Source organism: Heloderma suspectum, chromosome 1 (assembly GCF_057233095.1).
Source record: "Heloderma suspectum isolate Gila_16-S chromosome 1, 16-S_ref, whole genome shotgun sequence".
Lineage (NCBI taxonomy): Eukaryota > Metazoa > Chordata > Lepidosauria > Squamata > Helodermatidae > Heloderma > Heloderma suspectum.
Window position 1 is genome coordinate 146488652 of NC_139458.1, and position 21291 is coordinate 146509942.

The 21291-nt window shown below is 44.3% G+C and overlaps 1 protein-coding gene across 2 annotated transcripts in view; it reads left to right on the forward strand.

The window, feature by feature from the left end:
* MARCHF4 (membrane associated ring-CH-type finger 4) overlaps positions 1 to 21291 on the forward strand; it is a 150909-nt gene that overhangs the window by 99489 nt on the left and 30129 nt on the right. The gene's annotated exons all lie outside the window — the stretch shown is intronic.

Consider the following 21291-nt stretch of genomic DNA (forward strand, 5'->3'; position numbering starts at 1 on the left):
GCATGCCATTAATTATTTACTTATTTACAAAGGTATTTCTCTTTCTCAAGGATAAACAATCATTATCTCAAAAACCACCAGTAAATGTTTTTCCCCCTCTAGAAAAGAAAAATTTATTCCCATCCAGATCATTATAGGAAGTATTCACCATTAACAAAAATAAATAAATGGCAGAGCAGTTACCCCTTTACAGAGATACGTTACCCCGTTACACAAAGCAATTGTCCCAATGAAGTACAAACTTGTTTACTTGTATTTTCTCCCATCTCTGCCCTTTTATACTTCCCACATTTAGGGGACATACTAACATGAAGGACAGAAAATAGCCTTTGGAATGAATTACACCCAGAGTGTTTGATGTCTTCCCTACACAGTGCATTTTAGGGATCGTCCACAAATGGCCAAACAGAGATAATTGCCCACCTAAATGTGCAATGTACTGGAATGAGCTGGGATCCTGCATTCTGAGCTGCAAAGCTCAGAGTAAAAAGTGTATTGACAAGCCTCTTTTGGAATGGCCCTTGGAATGAATCTCACTGACCTGGGAAGGGCACGAGACATAAAAATTCAATTCACTCTTACTATTAGACAGCACTCCAGGAAGAAAAACTCTAAGGTTTCACCAAAGACATCTTCATTAACATTTGCTTTCTGTATGAGCCTCTACAACAGGTTTGTGTTTTGTTTTCAATTGTCTGTGCTATCTCAGTGGCATTTAATTAAAGTGGCATTTCTGCTGCCCCAAAGACACAAAAATCTTAGGAGTGAACGAAAGACTGACAAAATAAATAACAACAACAACCACAACAACAACTAAAAAATTACCCCATTTGCTCAAATTCTGAGGCACTGGGGGAAAAAAGGTGGCAAATGAGTGATGGTACTTCCAAAGTGCCATTTTGGCTTTGGTGGAGGGGCAATTTATTTATTTATTTATTGCATTTATACCCCGCCTTTCTCCCTCTCGCAAGGAACTCAAGGCGGCTTACATTATCCTCCTCCTCACCGTTGTATCCTCACAACAACAACCCTGTGAGGTAGGTTGGGCTGAGAGTCTGTGACTGGCCCAAAGTCACCCAGTGAGCTTCCATGGCCAAGTGGGGACTAGAACCCGGATCTCCCGGCTCCCAGTCCGTCACTCTCACCACTACACTACACTGGCAATCACTGGTGAGGGAGGCTGGAGCTGGCACTGGTGAGATGAGATTGCAAAAAGTGCCACAGACTTTTTGCCGCTATCGCCAAGCATCTCTGTTGCCACTTGGGACAAGCTACGGTGCTGGGTTCAGACATCACAACAAGCCACCCTGAGAATAAGCTATCCTCAATAACCATACTACAAGCTACGGGTTCTTAGGGAGGCTTGTTTGGGAAATACAACCCATGCTGAATCACCTGCACCAGGTTTGGACATCACAATAAGTCACACTGACACTAATGTCCATACACCACCGTGGCTTATCGTGACCTGCAAACCCAATCAGTGCCTCTGTCTTGTCAGTATTCAGCCTCAGTTTATTGCTCCTCAACTAGCCTGGTAGTGAAGCCAGGCACCAACTCAATCCCTGCACATCCTCACCTAAATTAGATGACAAAGAGAAACAGAGCCGAGTATCATCAACATACTGGTGATCCTTTGCTCCAAAACCTCAGATGACTTCCTGCAGTAGCTTTTCATAGAAGTTGAAAAGCATGGGGATTAGGATGGAACCCTGCAGGACCCCATAGCCCATGTGCCAAGGGGTCAAATGGAAGTCCCCCCCAATGCCACTTTCTGGAACTGACTCTGCTGGTAGGAACTACCATATCACCGTTCCCCCTATATATACCCTACAGATGCAGTCCAGCAAGACACCGGTTGATGGTAACACTGCTGAGTGATCAAGGGGAATCAGTAGGATTGCACTCCCCCTACCTTTCTTCTGACAGATGTCATCCATCAGGGTGACCAAGGCTGTTTCAGTGCCAAAACCAGGCCTAAACTTATATTGAACTGCGTCCAGATAATTCATTTCATCCAAAAGCACCTGGAGTTTGACTGCCACCACCCTATCTAATACCTTGTCCCAAAAGATATTAGATAAAAAAGATATAATTGCCTTTTTGCAAGTGGGAAATAATTATTATTATACTTACTTGGACACTCTTCAAAGGACAGCAGATATTTATTTTGTGCCACCTTTAATCTCCCCATTAAATATTTTGCCATTATCAACCCACCTAATTGCCACCCCCCACACCTGCATCGAGAAATTATAACCACTATCAAATATCAGGCACCTGGCTAGACTGTAACAGGCAATGTCCAAATCAGGAGAAATGCTTGAGCTCACCCACCCTTGTTCTCTTGATGAGCTACATTCCTCTTCATCCAGAGGTGATTATGACAAAGAAGAGTTCCATTCCTTGGCAAAGGATCTCTAGGCACATTTGCAACAGGATCAGATAAAAGGTCCAATCATACAGTGGCCCTTTGCCAAGGTCTCCTGCCTTGTATTGTCGGCATCTCAGCATGCCCAGCTCACACACCTCCTCGGGGTATATTCCAACCTCTCCCATCCCAGTGCCCTCCAGATATGTTGGACTACTACAACTCCTATCATCCCCAGCCAGCATGGCTTAAAAAGTGAAGGGGGTGGCTTGCTCAAAACAGCTCAGTGGGCTTCGTGGCTGAGGGCTGAACAACACACAACGATTTGTCTACTCAATATAAAAAGAACAAACAGTGATACAAAATAATGGAACATGATACTCCTTGGCACAATATATCAGCGGCTTTTTGTACTTGTTACTTTTATACTGAGTAGGCCAGGGGTTCCTTCTTGCTTCTGCACCTGCAGAAGAAGGGCACTGCCCAATCTTCCACCCACTTCTCTGTGGGCAGGCAGAGAAGGAAAGAGTTGCTTTCTGGCACTGCCCAATCTTCCACCCGTACAGACCTTTCTCTTTCACTCTCTCTCTTTCCCCACTCCCAGTCTCTAGCCTCTCCATTTCTCCTCCCCCAACCCCTTTTCTCACTATTTCTCTCCCTTCCCCATTCTGAGCCTTCTTCTTTCTCTTCCTTTCTAGCCTCTAGCCTTGCTCTTTCTCTCCCCACAACCCCTTTGCCTTGCTATTTTCTCCTCCCTCCCAGCCTCCAGCCTTGCTATTCCCCCCGCCCACCTCTTTAGCTCACTGTTTCTCCCCCTCTTAGTCTCTAGTTTTGCTCTTTCTCTACCACTTTGTCTTGCAGTTTCCCCTTCACTATTTCTCTCCCTATTTCTTTACTTTTCTGTTGACCCCATTCCCAGCCTCTAGACTTGCTTCTTCTCTACTACATTGCCTTGCTGTTTCCCTCCTTCCCTGTCCCTAGCCTCATTATTCCCCCACCCCCATCACATTTTCAATCACCAGGCCCCTACAGCAGCCATTGTGTGACTAGCCACATCCTGTGTGGGAGACATTTTGTAGTGGTGCCCACAGCAGTTTCTCAAATTCCCAAATGTGCCCACAGGTCTAAATGGTTTGGGGACCTCTGGAGTAGGCAATAGTTGTGTTCTGGGAGCATTTTTCACCTATATTTTGTGCTATGAGGATGCAATCAGGTATTACAAGAGATGGACCAGCTGCCCCCTTGTGTTTCTTTTCTTCCTCTTCCTGCTCATAATAGCTAAGAAGACACCATTATGTCAGCGCACTATGCATCTTTCCTGGGCTTGCTGCTGACAGCCAATATTGTGAAGCAGTGGTGGAGAAACCCAGTGTGATGAAGTCACTTTAGGAGGACGGTAGCAGCCTCCCTCACACATTCACCCAACGTGTGAGGGGGCCACGTACTCATGGGGTTGCACTGCATAGCCCCTCACTGCCAATCTGTGTTCACCAGCCATGTGAAGGAGCTCTGAATGCATACATGTGGAGGGCCCATTCTCACTGTGCCCCAATGTGTGGCTGGCAGGAGGTGTGGCTGGCTAGTGTGTTGACAGCAGGGGGCAGGGCTACCCTGCATGACCCCCAAATCCCCTCATGCGCTGAGTGAACGCATCAGAGGGGGTCATATGTATTCCCCTAATGCCAGGGTGGACGACCCATGGCCCTCCAGATGTTTTGGCCTACAACTCCCATGATCTCTCACCATTGGCCACACTGGCTGGGGTTGATGGGTGCTGGAGGCCAAAACATTGGGAGGACCACTCCTGCACCTAATCTGTCATACTAGAGATTACCAGGGGAAGGGGAGAAAGAGAGAGATAGTAGCAGCAACTCTATATGTCTCATAACATCCAGCTGTCCTGAACAGAGATTTGAATCTGGATATCCCTAAACACAGCCTTCCCGAACTTGGCACCATCCAGATGGGTTGGAGTACCACTCCCATCATCCCCAGCCAGCATGGTCATGCTGGCTGGGGATGATGGGAGTGGTACTCCAACCCATCTGGCAGCACCTGGTTAGAAAAGGCTACCCTACGACATCACACTACCTTCTGGGCTACAGTAACCACAAGCCTTTTTTCCCCCTTTCCTTTCTTTAAAACTAGGTTCATTCGTCAGCCATTTCATTCCCGCATTCAATATATGGATTTGCCTTTATTATCAGAGTTTGTAGGTGATTATCAGAATGTTACTGCAAAAAAAAAAAACCCAACCCTGGGATCACGGAGTGAGACTGAGACTCAAAAACCTGAATGCAATTTAGATAAAATGCAGTTCACTTCAATCCATTCATGCTTTTCACATTTACTCAAATAGTTACCAGTTTTGGAGCAATGGAACCTAGTGGCCAACCTGGGGGCGGGGGGTCCTTCCACCTTTTTTTCTTGTTGGAATTGTTTGTAATTGTGCCTTTAGAATTTCCTTTTTAAAAAACTCCCACCCATCTTGGAATCCTTTTCTCATTAGAGTCACTTGCCATGGGACCTTACTGATCATTGTTCTGAGTTTATTATAATTGGCTTTCCTAAAATCCAGGGTACACATTTGGCTACACTCGGCTTTTGCTTCCCTTAGAACCAAGAACTCAAGTACAACATGGTCGCTTTCCCCCAGAGTTCCTGTAACTGCTACTTTATTCACTAAGTCATCTCTGTTGGTTAGGATCAAGTCAAGGATAAGGCAGGATATACATAAAACAGTACATAAAAGCAACTGTACTCACACTGACTCAGTAAATGTATCGATACAAAACCAGTTGCATGTACATTTGCTTCAGTGCAACCTTTTTGTTTGTTTGTTTTTTAATTATCTTCCGTACATTTAAATCTATTTGGCAGTGGCTTGCAGATCCTCACTCGAGGCATGTCATTCTTACCCTTGCCCTGTGTGGTTGCTGTTATGGCACTTCATTATGGCACTTTATTACTAACTAGGCTCTTTGGGGGCCAAGGGAGCTCCTGCCCTGCGTGACTGATGGGGCTAATTAGCATTTACCTGCTGTTGCTATGTCAACCAGGTAGCCAAAGAACCCCATGGCTCCTTGCCATCACCACCACATACACACCACTATAAATTTACTATACTCCATCACCCAGCTTAGCCAAAATCACTTATCCCACTCTCAGGACAAGTTGGCAGAAGCCCTGCTGCCTTCAAAGGAAGTTTGATGATGCTGGCACATAGCAGGCCTAATATTATAAGCTGTGAAATTTGGATGGGGCCATTGAAGTGGCTAGCGCTTTGCCAGCATTCTGTGCCTGGCTTTGATTGTTCATTATGAAAGTGAGAACATAAGCCAAGAATGAGAGAATTCAGAGTGAGCTCGCACGGAGAATCCCAGCATGACACTTGCACTGTCTTACCAAAAGGTTTTCCAGCTTTCCAAGAAAGAAAGCGGGGTTGGGGAGTGGGGAGGCATTGACCTGTTTCATTTGGCTCTTTGTAAAAGGAGAACTGGCAACACAGGGCTCTAAGAAGTATCTGTTTCAATGAATTCTATCTTGCTGGTCCTTTCAGCCGTCTGCCAGCATAACGTTTTTCAAAATGCCCATTAGTGAGTGTCTCTCTTTGCTAACAGCTTCCCGCACGAGTAACTGCAAAGATACATTTGCTGAAATTCTGAAGGCATCGCTGATAAGGATCGTACTATAAGGTGCTCACATGCCAAAAGCATTAACTTTGAACTTTTAAAATATGCATTGATGGATCTGATGAAGATGGAATAGCTGAAAGCTGAGAGAGAGAGAGAGAGAGAGAGAGAGAGAGAGAGATCCACATACACGTACACATACACACAACCTCTTAGAAAGAACTCATATTATATTTGGAGGGCATCAATTTAGAAAGTCTTTTCTCCTACTTTGTTAAAAAAAAAAATCTTTGAACCAGAAGTATATTTTAATTGCTCAATTTTTTAAAAGGTGTAGGCTGAGAGTGAAATATCATTGGACTGATGGATTGACACCTATGTTGTTGATCTATATTTCAGTCTTTCATTATTTGTATTATTATGATTATTACATTTATATATTGCCTTCCTTCTGTGGAATCCAAAGCAGTGTAATACAGGTTCCTTGGCAATCTCCCATTCTAAAATGGGCCAGACTAAAACTTGCTTAGCTTTAGCAAGGCTATCGCATCAACAATCTTCGCACCACCCATGAATAATCTAAACGGCAAGAAAACCACTAGTATGTGGGGGAAGGGGGTGTAAGGCAGTTTTAATCCTTTGGTCCCTCATGAGTCATGATCCAGATTAAGTTCTTTCTACCTGTAATTTTCATTGTCCAGAAGTGATTCATTAAAACAAATGGGCTCCTTGCTCTGACTTTAGAGAAAGGAAAAAAGGTAGCTATGTCTTCAAAAGTAATATGTGGTTTAGCCCTGGATAGCACTAAAAGCTGCCCATAATTGGTGGCTTGTGACACTTGTGCAAAAGCATTTCTCAGAATAATCTAAATGCAGTATCTGGGGAAGAATCCCATTTTCCTAACAATACTATATTGTTGCTTGTGTCCTTGGAAATACAGTCTTCTCACAGCAAAAGTATGTCTTTGCAAAACAATGTCTGGATGCTGTACCAAAAAAACCCCAACATTAACAGCTGTGCATTTATTCCATGAAGGCGGAGGTGGCGGTGTGTTCCTCTGGGGATGAAAACCCTATAATAAACAAGTCACTGTGTTATCTCACCAGGGGTTGTCACTTATTCATATTAGGAACAAGTGACAAAAGTGACAACTGCATCCAAGTGATACTATTCTTATAATTTCTCACAGCCAAGGGCTGCTTGACAACTGTCATTTAACCTACTAATGCCAATTACAGCTACGCCATTTGGATGGATAAGGGAGTCTGATGCTTTTAACAAGCAGCAAAAGATTTCATTTTTAAATGTCTCCCATAATTCATTCCTTCATCTGTACAGAATTACAAATATTTCCTAACAAATATGCTTCTGAGAAGTGAAACAAACTGTACTTTTCACAGTTGCAGACCAAATGCAAATGTGCTTTTCCTTAATTGACTTTCTTTGAAATCACCCCCTTTCATGGTTTCCCAGTAAAGTTCAGTGAGTCACCAAAGTCTGACTGGCTCTAAAAGATTTTTAATCTACACTTGTTGTATATGCCCAGCAAAACAAGCAGAGTAAGTGAACGTCTCCCTTTTGGAGGAGACGCTATACAGATTGCAGGAGCTCTGTTATGCACTTGCAAGGCCAGCCCTACCATTAAGCAGATCAAGGCAATCGCCTCAGTTGGCAGATGCTGGGGGGCAGCAGCAGCAGCAGCTCCCTTGACATTCACCTTTGTTGAAGGACAGAGATGTGTGTGCCACATGACCTGCCCTGTAAGACCTACACGAGTCTGCCCTCAGGTGTAGTTGATGACACTGTCCCATTGCCAGGGTTGAAGCTGCCAGTCCAGTTCACTTCTATACATGGAATGGGGTGGGGGGGAGTGCCATCTTGTCCTTCGCCTCAGGTAGCAAAACACCTTGGGCCAGCTGTGTACACATATAAACCTGGTAAAGAAATATACATAGAACTTTTAAGTCTCAGGATGGGACAGGAAAAGAGTATACTGTAGTGCTGTGGCAAAACCCCACCTGCCCTTTCACAATCTCTTCATTTCCCTGGGAAAGAGCAGCAGTTGTTTTTTTGCCACTTTCAGTGAGATTTTGAGAATTTGTCCAAAATGTCTCAGAATGCTGGGCTTGAGTGCTTACCTTACTGGAAGGAGGTGGCAGAGGTTCTTTCTTTCTTTCTTTCTTTCTTTCTTTCTTTCTTTCTTTTTTTCTTTCTTTCTTTCTTTCTTTCTTTCTTTCTTTCACTACTTTCCCCCATTCTGTCCTTGCAGCCACTCTGGCTGCTTGAGGTTCTCGGAAAGCCCCCTGGAGGACTTTCCGAGAACCTCAAGGGCTTCCTCCGGTGAGGCTTTTCAAAGCTGCTGCCTGCAGACTGCCTTGCTTTATTGCTATTCAAAGTCATTTGGAGGAGGAGGGGGAGTGGCAGGAGTGTTTCTGAGCGCAGGGAGTGGGATAGTAGTTCAGATTCTGAAGAAGAACCTCCAGACATGGGGGAGGTAGTGTCCCAGGCTAGTCCAGACATGGCTAGGCAGGCTCCTCAGGTTTCAAAGGTCCAGCCGGAGGAGGTGGGTCCCTCTTCACCCCACCCCCCGTGAGAGATAGCAAACAGGGAGAGGTGGGGTTTGGGGAGTCTGAATTAATAGATGCCAGGCACAGACGCAAAACTAAGAGGGGAAGGCTGGGGTGGAACTTAGACAGTCTACCGGACTGGCCTTGCGTGAACAGCTGCACCTAGAACCTCACGAGAGAGACCTCCCCCCACCCCTTAAGTTAGGCTAGTGAGACTGCTTTCCTTTCAAACGGGCAAGCAACTTTCCTAGCTATCTTTTGAACCCCCTGAAGGCATTTCCCTGTAGGCTGAGAGTCACTGAGAATTTGCATCTGTATGACACTTTGAAGTAATGGTTTAAAAGCTGTAGACTGAAGCCTCTTGTCTGTGTTTGATTTGGCGTTTGAAGTTCAGTGGGGGCAAAGGGAATCCTGACAAGCAGGAGGAGGAGGAGACCCTCTCATCTTTCAGGCACTCAGCAGGCAGCAGCATTGGAAAGCCCCAGGGGAGAAAGTCCTGGCTAAGTCCTTCAGGGGGCTTTCTGAGAAACTCAAGCAGCTGGAGAGGCTGCAAGGACAGAAAGGGGGTGAGGAATGGTAAGAGAAAGAGCACACACCCCTCAGCCACCCCCTACAGTAAGGTAATCACTGAAGCCCTGCACCCTGAGAAGTTTGGGAGAAATTCTCACCCCTTCCCACAATTTTCGGGTGCAGTTTCTCCCCCCCCCCCAATGTTCAAAAATAAACAGGTTGAAAAATTCAGCACAGTGCTAGTATACTGTAGCTGCTCATCCTCAGTGAAATTTTTGTCTAAGGTTCTCTCTCTTTCTAGTCTAGTGACAGGATATATGAAGCTGCCTCATACTGAGTCAGATCATTCTGAGGGAGGCCCGTCTCACCTCCTCATTAATGACCATGCAGAAGTTGGTAAAGACCTTCCTTTTTTAGGACAGCGTTTAGTGGTTAAGACGCTGAATTGCAGACCTGAAGGTCGGCAGAACAGCAGTTCGAGACCTGAGTGCTGCGTGACAGAGTGAGCTCCCATCTTCAGTCCCAGCTCCTGCCAACCTAGCAGTTCAAAAGCAAGAAATTGCAAGTAGATAAATAGGTATCGCCTCGGCGGGAAAGGTAACAGCGTTCCGTGCACTTCGGTTTTCAGTCATGCCGGCCACATGACCATGGAAGCATCTTCGGACAGCGCTGGTTCTTTGGCTTAGAAATGGAGATGAGCACCACACCCTAGAGTCGGACACAACTGGTTGGGACACCTTTACCTTTTACCTTTTGAATAGTACGCAATTTTAATTAGTATGCATCACCTGGTCTCAGTTTTTAGAATATTTAAAATATTTTGATTGGTGTTGGGTTGTTGCTTTCTGCTACTATTTTCATGTTTTATGTTATGTTGCAAATTGGAGGGGTGTTTTTATTTCCGGAGGGAACAATCCTTTGGCCGCTAGTCAGTGGCTAGACGGCCATAGGATATGTGGTTTTCCAGGAACCGACCTTCCCTCCCTTCCACACTGCCTCACAGGCAGCACCGAACGGCTCCACGCTCCATGCTCTGAAGAGGAGCACGGAGTGGCCAAAACACAACGTTCCAGGGCAGGGAAGGTGGAAATGCCAGTATGACACATCCTATGTGTCATCCGGCAGCCTCCTCCCACACTCCGCCTTCCCACATCTAGATAGCTGAAATCGGCTGTCTAGCCGCAAATGCAGGGCAGGAGAAGCGTGAAGGGAATGATCCCCTCCGTGCTTCTGCCCTGCATTGGATAGGCGGTCGCCTCCAAGTTTGGAAATGGCCACCTGTCCCCATAGGATTGCACCCTAAATTACTGATGGTGATGTGAGCCACCTAGAACTCCTTGTATATAAGGCAGGATATACATGTTTTAAAATAAATAAATTTAGCTCAGTATCATTTACTCTAGCTCTTCAAGGTCTTAGGCTGGGGATTCTCCCAGCCCTGCCTGAAGACGTCAGGATTTGTACCTGGAATCTTCTGCATGTAAAGCATGTGCTCTATGACTGGGCTACAGCCCCTTCTTTTCATCTTTCCCCAGACAAAACAGGGACAGCTTATTCCTTCTGACACTGTTACAACTGGACTTGAAAAGGGGCAGTCCCTCTGGAATAATTTGGCCCCAAATAGCGGCTCAGGGTTTATTGAGGTCTACTTCTGGAAAAGTGCTAGAACGAACATGTCACTAGGTTATCTCCCCAGCAAAGCTAAGGCTTATCACGTGATCTTATTGACAACAGCTCTAGGGTGGCCATGTGTCCTACTTTACAGAGGACAGTCCTCCATTTGAAGAGGTCTTCCATTTGGAGAGCTGTGCAGTCAAAGTCTTGTTTAAAAATAAAGAACCAGCAGAAGGGAGAGCAGCAGGATCCTTGAAGTTGCCCATCCACGGTTAGCAGCTGGACAGCAGACTGAGCAGGCACATGAGGTCCCTGGTCACAGTTTTCCCCACTATGGTGAGATGTATTGCATTTTTATTTAAATTATAGTAATTATTTCTAAATTTGATTGTATCTATACATATGCAAGGGTTAATACTGTCCAGGAGTCCTTAGCGTTTGCATGGGTGCCCGAGGAATTTTTCCGGGGTGAGGGTGGGGAGTTGCACAGCAGTTTGCGGTTGTAATTTGCAGCACTACAAAACACCTGTGCATTTTCCTTGTCTGCTCTTTGTTGCTTAGCGTCACATTCCATAACATTTAGAAGCCTACACAGAGTAGTAGAAGATCCTGGGAACTGAACAGCACCAGTGAAGAAGCATATTCGAGAAGCATCATGAACTCTAACAAAACTTTATTTGGAGTGAGGAATAAACAAAAAACCTAGGAACAAGAGGAGAACCCCTCAAATGTACAAACTCAAAAAGAATATCATATCTTAAGAATATCATGTCTTGAATACCATATCGAATATTTTATGGCATCACTGCCCTTCTCATAACATTGACAACTTCACATGACTTGTCCTGAAATGATTTCCCTCATCTTAACATTGGTGAACACTCTCTAGAGCAGTCTTCTCCAACCTGGTGGACTCCAGATGTTTTGGGTAATAACTCCCAGCACTCCTGACCATTGGATATGCTGGCTGAGGATGATTGGAGTTGAAGTCCAGAACATCTGGAGGGCACCAGGTTGGGAAAGGCAGCTCTAGAGAGGAGCGTCTTTAGCAGTGGGAGGAGAAATGAACATGCTTGATCAGGGTTTAGGGTTCTAGAGGAGCCTGGACATGCATTTTACTTTTCACATTGTTGTCAGCCACTTTTTACATCAGCTAAAAATAAAACGTTTGAATGGCTTGAATGTTGAACTACAGCAAACGTTCTTTTGGAATTGCATATTTTTTCTGGAACTGTACATTCTGTGTATGGTTGCACATTTTTAAAAAGCCTTGATAGCATCAGAGAACAGGTCTACCCTTTTCTGGTAGATCTTGTAACTGAACAGCAACACCACGTCTACCAAGACTTGTAGTTATCTTGTCTACAAGATAGTAGACCACGATAGTAGGGCCTCTGAGAACAAACCCTCTTGTTTCTTGTGGGTAGATTTGGTGTCTTTCCACCTGCACCCGAAACCCTTAATTCTTTCCCTAACTCCCTTCACCCCTGTACTGGCCTTTGGCCCAATAGCTGCTACAGGAGTGAAGGGCATGGTTAATATCATGGGGGGGAGGTGACCTGCTCAGTTTACAGTCCACTCCTAGGGTCTGCTCTGCAGGCAACACACAATAGATTCAGGTACCTTCACAACAGGGCTTTTTATTAGTACAATACATGAGAAAACACTAACTTCTGAGGAGCAGCGTGGCACATTGTCTAAGGCCTGCACTAAGAGAGAGATGGGGAGAGGATCCACTTAGGCCTCCTGTAAGAGCTAAAAATGGCAGGTTCTCTTAAAGCTATTTACATCACAACAAGCCCACTAGCCCTTAATAAATTGCACTGATATAATCAGCTTCACAACCCCATCTGAATTTTCCTAAAACACCAGCACACCAGGAGACTGGGTAATAAAACTAGACTACACTGCAGAGCTCTCATATGCTGTTCCAACACCACCAGCCCCACAAAATGGAATAACAACATGGGGCTACAGGAGTGGTGCCCTGCCTCCTGCATTATGGGTATAATAATGGTGAACTCTATCTGCACGCATTGTCAGGGTAATTTTTAAAATGTTTGTAAACTCAGAAAAAATTATTAACAAGACCTGAGTTAGAAAGATCATGAACTCCTGTCTTTTCTGCTACTTTTTTTTTCGGGGGGGGGGGGGGGCGGGGGGCAGACTGCCCAATCTTACCTACACTAAACTACTGAGTTTCTAAATTGTTTTTATGAGACTGCAGTTATTTCTTAACAGGGAAGACCCCCAGAAGGTTTTAAAATTAACCAGGAAGTTCCTTCTCCACTTCTCCAAATAATGGCTGTGTTACCCATTGCTATGACTAAAATCACTGAAAGGCGAGAGCAGGATAGTTTCTCACAAGATGAATGGGGAAAATAGTGGCTGCACGCTTTGCCTCATATCTCAGGTTCTACAAGGGCCAGAGACTGTCTTGTTTTGTTAAATGAAAGTTGGGAATCTGGAGATTATGACTTATCGGGGTGGGGGTGGGGGGAGATATCAACTGCCCCCTTGCTCCTTCCTATGAATGCCCATGACCACTTGTCACTTTCTGGTGGGGTCAACTGCCTGAGTTCTTTTCCTCCCTTAACTTCAACAGTCTAGCAGATATTAAATATACTGAAGACATAGAGAAGGCAGAGACAGGTATTTCCAAAAACTTATAAATAATTATTGAAAATATGAGTAATTTACAAATATCTATAATGTTAATCCCCAGTTAGTTTAACAGACTTCTTTTTCCTTTTCTGTTCTCAACTCTCTTGGAACTCTCTTCTCCTCCTCCTCTTCCTCCAACTCCCTGAGAATCTTCGCCCCTTCCCTTTTACACATATAAATTGATACATCCACATTTTATGCAAATCTGTGTCCTCTTTTGGCCTCTTTGGCTATGCATAAGTGGCCACCCTACAGCTGGCAGAAGTTGGGGAAGGGGAAGCAATCAAGAAATAGTCCATGCTAGAAGATTGCAACACTGTTGTGCAAACACACCTAGAAATGCAGAGAAAACCTTAATAGCTATCATATGCATCCATAGGCTTTTCCATTCTTTTTCTGACATCAATAATATTCACATGTGCCACAACAAGTATAAGAAGAGGCTCCAAGGCACATTTATGCCTGATGTGAAGGAACACCCCCATGTTTGCTAAAGCTTACACATGTAAGTTTGTTCAGTGGCCATGGAGAATTAGTTGTAATATCCATGCCACAGGAGCATAATCTTCTGAGGCCACATTCAAACCAAAGTAGAAGTACGTCTGTTGCACTACAGCAGGGGTCTTGAATCTTTCAGCCCAAGGGTGAAATGCAATTTCAGGGATGTTCTCAGGGGCTGCGTTCCAGTGCTGGACAGGTCAAATGGGAGAGTACTATTGCACTCATAACCTACTTGGGGGTTTCCCACAGGCATTTGGCAGCTGGCTGGCCACTGTGTGAACACTGAACAGAGTGCTGGACTAGATGGACCTTCAATCAGATCCAGCATGGTTCTTCTTAGGTTATTGTGTTCTTAAAAGGCATTAGGGCCAAAGACAGAAGGATCAGGGCCAAAAATACCAGCATACTTTAGTTTAAAGCTCTTACTGCCAGTAGCTAAGGAGAGGGATTTCGGTGTTTTAGAAAGGGGAAAAAACATGCAAAACCACCAAATGATCACAATTAGGGGGAAGGGGGCTGGACCAGGGAAAGGGGCACAGCCAGTGAAGGGGGCACGGCCATCTGGTGAATCACAGAGGGCCAGATTGAGACCCAAAGTGGGTCAGATTTGGCCACGGGCTGGAGGTTCAACACCCCTGCAGTACAGAAACAAGAGTGAAGTTCAAGGCCCAGGTGAGGGACACAGCTGAAATATAGCATTTTCTTTGACTGAATTTTAATCAATGCCCTAAGTTTTGTTACTGTGAACTATATTATTAGACTATGTAGAAATATAACAAGGGAGAACTTCAAACAGCAGCTCACAGGAAGCATATGGATAGCTTTAACATCCTTCCAATAAAGCCTTATATTATTACCACCCACCCAAAAGGAGAGATATATTGTCAGGCAATAGGGAGCAACACAGCATTATCTGGAAGATATATGGAATATGGTTTCTTTGCTCATGATCTGGGCTCTGGTTTACTCTCATGGCTTTGCCTCAAACCAGGAGCTACCAAGTTCGTAGACCTGTGGACCTCACACGCTTTTGCCCAAATGTACTACCACGTAGTTTGTATTGGCATGCAAGAACTGGTAAAGGTAAATCATGATGTTTTTCCAAAGGACTGCATGGCATGTCAAACGGCTTTTTATCATGCAGCTCTGGGTCCTTTTTAATGGTTCCTCTTGTTGTCCACAAGCCCACTGTGTAAAACTTCCTGTCTCCTCATATCAAGCTTTCATGGATTAATTTCAATCACCCTTCTCTGGCAACCAGTGAAAGAGCAGAGATTAAGCTCTGCTGCCTAGCTGTGTCACTCACTCCACGCTACCCCGATGATATGTTACTGCAATTCAGAGACTGCTGTATTAAAGAGATGGATGCTTTTGCTCTTGAGCATCCTGGAGTTTTCAAGTTAGAAGAGAGAGAGAGAGAGAGAGAGAGAGAGAGAGAGATTACTTTTCCTTGATCTCAGCTGTCCTGCTGCCTTTACGCCTTCTCTTGACTAACTGCTTGGCAGTATCTTGAAACATAGTGACTGACTCATACGTTGGATTAATTAATGAATCCTTTTCACACCCATAGATCTTTAAAGTCAGAATTGATAAGTAACTGAAATCTCCACACAAGCATGGTGATTTCATTTATAATGTCTCAGATTCTTGGCAATGATTGCTGGCATCAAAGGTAGGCATGGTTAGGCACCTGCTGAGGGCCCACACTCCAGCACAACCCACTGGACTTCCTCCTCTCTGCCTCTTGCTCTGGCCCTGACAATGGTGTTGATGAGATGGAGGAGCAGTAGATGCCACTGCCTACTTGCTCACTGGTTCGCTAACTGTGAAGCAAGCAAATGGTAGCATGCAATAATGAGAAGAAGGATGAGGAGCAATAGTAGCTGGTGACAATGATGGTGAAAAGCTAGACTTCCTGAGGGAGGGGGCACACTGAGGGTGTCTTGCCCAAGAGCCCTCAAAAGCCTGGAGCTAGCACTGATCTAACCTCATTTGCAACTGTCCAGTCAAGAATTTTCACCAGTTTGCGAAAGCAAATTGCAAAAAAGCCACCATAAAAACCATATAAAACATATTTTTAATATTTAAAAAACATAGGCAAAATGCAGCACAAATTTAAGCACTTTGAAGATCAATTGATTTCGATCTGAGAGTCAAGCAAGGAACTTAAGTGCTTTGGATTGTGGTACTCATTTTTAAAAAATGCAAACAGTTTGAAAAGCAAGGTTAATGCAAGGTTGTCATTCTTCCTGGAATTTTGTTCAGCTTACTGTGTTTCCTCTCTGCTATCCCTTAGCTGGCTATGTCATAATGTTATTGTATAAAATGAGGGGATCAACAACTACTCTTCTGCCCCTTTCAGCAAAATTAGAAAACTTAATCAAGAAAAGTTGCTGTGGTGCAAGATTCCAGAATTTTCAGATACAAACGCTAACAACATTTCACTCGTACTCTTCTTTAGATCCATGATAAATTGCTAAGGTGGCTGATGTTATACAAGCTATCAATACATGGTATACTGCTTTAAAGTTCCTTAATGGAGCAAAAAGCAAAACTAAAATAAACAGCCTCCAAAATTAGTTTTTTAAGAGTGCATAATAAATAATGGGATTCTTGGATCCCAGGCTAACCATGATCTGTCCCAAAAATTTGTTTCTTAAATATGAAAAAAAACCCAAGATAATACCACTCCCTAACTCTTCTCCAGAAGAATAAAATTTCAGAGGTGTTAACTGGTTTGGGGTTTTGCAATGCCATTTTATAGTGGGTGGGTTAGTGGGTATGCAGAAACTTCACAAGATTATTATTTATTTCATGGGATTTAAACCACATGAGACCTCTAGGACGAATTATTTGTAAATGGCTTGCTTATGGATCATACCATCAGCAGTGCAGTTAGATAATTTTAGACTCTGGGCCTAATGGTCTTATGGCAAGGGGTGCTCTTTAGATGGTCATGTGTACTACTCCACTTATTTCAAAATATGGTAAGCCAGCCCTGCTGCATTTGTGGGTCCTCCTATGCTTTCTGCTGGGTGGGCCCTGGACTCTTGCCCCAAAGTCCTGCCCCAAGTACACCATTGGATACAATAGTTAGATCATCCTGTTGCTGCTAGTGAGAGAGCTCCAGTTCTCTCCCTCTCCTTTCAACGATTCACTCTCCACTTTGTGACTATTTTAAGAAGTTCTTACATTAAACAGGACAAAAGGGCAGTTAGGGTTAAATGCCTTAAGTGATGACAGATTACTAATACATGGTTACTGAGGTTTACCAGCAGCAGAGTAATGTTATTAAATCCCACATCATTATTTTTTTAATGCAGGAAATGCCTAGTGATTATTTTCCACATTAATGCTTCCCATTCTTTATACATTCAGTGTGGAGGTACATGCATTGAGGAGACCATTAAAGCTACTCTCTATATTTCATTCCTAGCTCAAGGCTATTGAGCTTTGATAGTTTCCACAAAGTGGAAGAAATTTTTTTTTTCCTCAAAGGGCAAGAAATTTTTTGTCTTCTTGAGCACCAGCTGTCCATCACACCCCCTTGTCAGAACTTTCGGCATAACACCTCGGAATTTACTCCATATATATTCCACTACAAAGAAACCAACCTATATAAAACCTTCCCCATCTCTTCTCTGTGTGTGTCTGTGTGCGCGCGCACACGCACATGCATGCATGCGTGTATATACACACGCACACACAGAGATAAACTAAGGAGATAACTTCATGCATATGATGAAGTCAGCTGGCCCACAAAAGCTTTATGACACAATAGATTTGTTAATCCTAAGGTGCTGTAAAATTCTCTGTTGTTTTTTACTGAAATGAATGGAAGCTTGGACAATATGACAGCCCTCTTTGGCTACGTGTAAAGAGAAACCTAACAAGCATCTACTTTTCATTGCATAGACTCCAGAAATAAGTTTTTTTTAAAAAAATGTATTGTGCTAAGGGGCAGCAGGCCTTGAAGTTGCCCATTAAGAGTTAGCACCTGCTCTCTTTTGTCTTCTTTTTGGAATGCATATGTGGCCACCCTGCACGGCACAGGGGAATCTGGGAGCCTCAGCAGGAATTAATGCACCACTTTAGGATGTTAGTCATTTCTGCTAATCACTTTGTAATCAGAGGAACCTAGAAAGTCACACTGCAGCTCTTGGTTGTAATGTAGTTATCTCTTCTACCATTCATTTAGACTGAACTTTCTGGTTTGCCTGATCAGGGCCAGCTCTCCCATGAGAGTGAGACAGCAGCCAGTGAAGCTCCCTGGAGCAGCACTCTGCCCTCTGTTTTTCTTTGAGGAGCCCCTCAGAGTGAGACAGGGAAGGGAAGGGGCCTCTGAAACAGCCACTTGCCCTCTGGCTTGCTCTGATGATCCTCTCAGCATAAGCCAGAGGACAGGAGCTCTTTGTAGAGCCACATTGGCCAGAGAAAGTGGTCAACTTGGCTCTTCAGAGAGCCGGCTGGGCCCAAATGACTGGCTGTGAGGGGATCATTCCTCAGAGACAGGCATTTTGGGAGGGGTGTCTTAGGAGATCACCTGAGAGGATCCTCAGAGTGAGCCAGAGGGCAGGTGATAACACTGGGTGGGCGCGGGGATGGGGGGTGGCTAGGCAATGGCAGCAATGGGGGGCTACGCAGCAGTGACGCATGTGTGCTCTCCCACCTCAGGCAGTGGGAGAGCTTTCACCAGCACTGGGCCTGATGCTACTTCTGCTCTGCAGTATTTACATTAAACCAGAAAGATGCACATGCTTGTAGATGATGTAGTAATAACACCAGTAAATTAGAGAAGTGAAAAGTTATTTCAGTTTGTGGGCAATGTTATTGGTATTTTCTGAATCTCTGGTTCAGGTTTGAGTTTTGGTCCCTTCAGAATTCATTTTACCTGAGAACTCCTTGGTATGAGAGCCTCTTCAGGCAATGCTGGAAGTTTCAGGTCAAGTGCAAGGAGTCCTGGAAAGAGTTCTCTGCTCAAACAGATATACATGAGCTCTTCATCAAGAACATCCGATGGATGTTTATCAGATGAGAGAGAAGGCAGTGCATGGTTCTGGTAACAGGCAAAGCCTAGGCATGGTAGGCAAGGTCAGGTCACGCTGGTAATATCCATTCAAGGTATGACAACTCATGTCAAGCAAAGTCAGATCAAATACATAAAGTCAAGGTGGAAACCCTCTTACACAAATAGAAACAGTACCTTGGCTAGTTCCAAATGAGTCCTACTGGCTGAAGTGCTCTCCTACTAGGACAACTGATGTCTCAGCAAGGAGCTGAACCCAAGTGAAGGCTTATGTAGGCTGACAAGACCTGTGTGGTTAGCTATACACCTTGGAGGTCCTGATTGGACTGTTAAAGGGTCCTCGCCTGAATTTGCAGAGGCCCAAACTAAACATTATTCTAATGTTTTGTTTGACTTATTTACTTTAGTGTAAGCATACACAGCCACAATTTGGATCAGGACCATGGTGCTCTGGGAGGGGAGCGTTAAGCTTGTCCCCATTTTCATCCTGAAATTCCACATATGGGGGGGGGGCATTTAAAAAAGAAAAATTATGCCAATGTAGACTTTTTTTCTTTGATTTAACCCCTCCCCCATGGGCAGGTAGAATTTCAGAATGAAAATGGGAGAAGCTTAAATCCCCCGTCCCAGAGCCCCATGGTCCTGATCTGAATCAGGGCCATGTGTGCTTACACTGAAGTGAATAAGCCAATCACGCATAGTTCTGCTGTGCATGATTTGAACCATGTTTAGTTTGGGCCTGAGGCTGGGGAAATGGAGGTTCTGCTGGACGGACTTCCTCTGAGTCAGGAGATGGTGGCAGGCTGTGTACTCTGGTTGGGAGGGCACTGAATAAGCTCCTGACTGTCCTTCCCACTTTGCCTGCTACCAGCTATGCTAAAGTATAAAAAGCTAGAAAGTGGTTTTTAAACCACTTTCCATAGTATAAATGTTCACCTCCTCCCATCCCCATTCCATTATTGCACCCTATGGTGAGGTTGAGGAGCATCGAGGCAAGCAAGTTTAGCCCAGCTATCTTTATCTGCAGATTCTTTTGCTACCAAAATTGCTCCATATACCATCAGATGACAGAACCGATCGGCAGTGAGCTTTTGAGTTTGCATGACAAGGAATGGCAGAATTCACGTTTTCTCATTATAACCCAGTTGCAGCTTGTAACAATGCAATGAATATTAATGATATTTCTTGATGATGATCTAACTGGAATGTCAAGCAGCTTAGGCTGGATTTCTGATCAGGTGCTGCATTTACCTTAGTCCCCACCCCAGGTAGCAAGTTGGAGACCTTGGGGAAGGACAATATGGAGGATGTACTGGAGAGACCGACACCATCTCAGAGAGCATTGCTCCCTCTATGAGTCCACCTGCCTGTTAAGATTATCTTTCAAGGCTCTGCTCCAGGTTTCATCTGTTAATTTATTGATTTATTACATTCCTATACTGCCCAATAGCCAAAGCTCTCAGGGTGGTTCACAAAAATTAAATTTGTGTTAAGGAAAAGAGGTTGTTTGGATAGTGAGCAGAGCCTTCTTGGTGGTTGCTCCAGTTCTGTGGAACAGTCTTTCTCAGAACCTTTGTCTTTCCTCCTTCTCCTTCATGCAGCTCCCGCTATATCTAAGGGCCTTTGGACAGCAACAGGAAGGTTCTCACTTAAATCACGCTGTTGGTTTTTTTAAGTTAATTGGTCTGCTACTGTTTACAGTTTTTGATGTATTCTGTATGGCTAATGACTGTGAGCAGCCTTGAGCAGGTTTGGAAAGGCAGAGCATGAGCATTTTAAATAAATAAATCAACCTGGAAAGGTGTGAATTCAGTCATATAGAGTTACACCCCCAACAAAATATCCCTTGGGAAGTCCTAGCAAATTAGCTAACATTCAGAGCCCATCTGATTGTCATATTTGAAGCCCAGAAGATATTTTCTCAGAACACATCAGCTAATGACTGAGAATGAAGCATCCCTTCCCTGTAGAATGTAGCTTGGCTCACTTGTTTGAGTTATCTGATGTGATATCCTTTGCTGGCACCACTGTAGCATGCACCAGTTTCCAATCCTGGCATACACTGTGGTCTAGATGGTGTAGATTAATCTGTAGGGAGCTGATGGGTGGCTTGGATTCAATAGAGTTTCAGTCCCTTCTGACTCTGATTCTGTCAGCCTTCCATCCAGTGCCTGTGATCAACTGCAGAGTCATCAATATCTTCTTCTAACCAGATATAATCTCTTTCATACATAGTGGGGTGCATCCACCCGAGTGTAGGGTGGGAACAGGCAAAACATTATCACATCATTGCGTGTTACAAATCCAACTATGATGGTTCTTCTAACCCTATTGAAAGGTGATTTTCTGTGGCCATTAGGTGAACTAATCATTGCAACACTTCCTCAGTTGCCAGGAAAGCAAGAG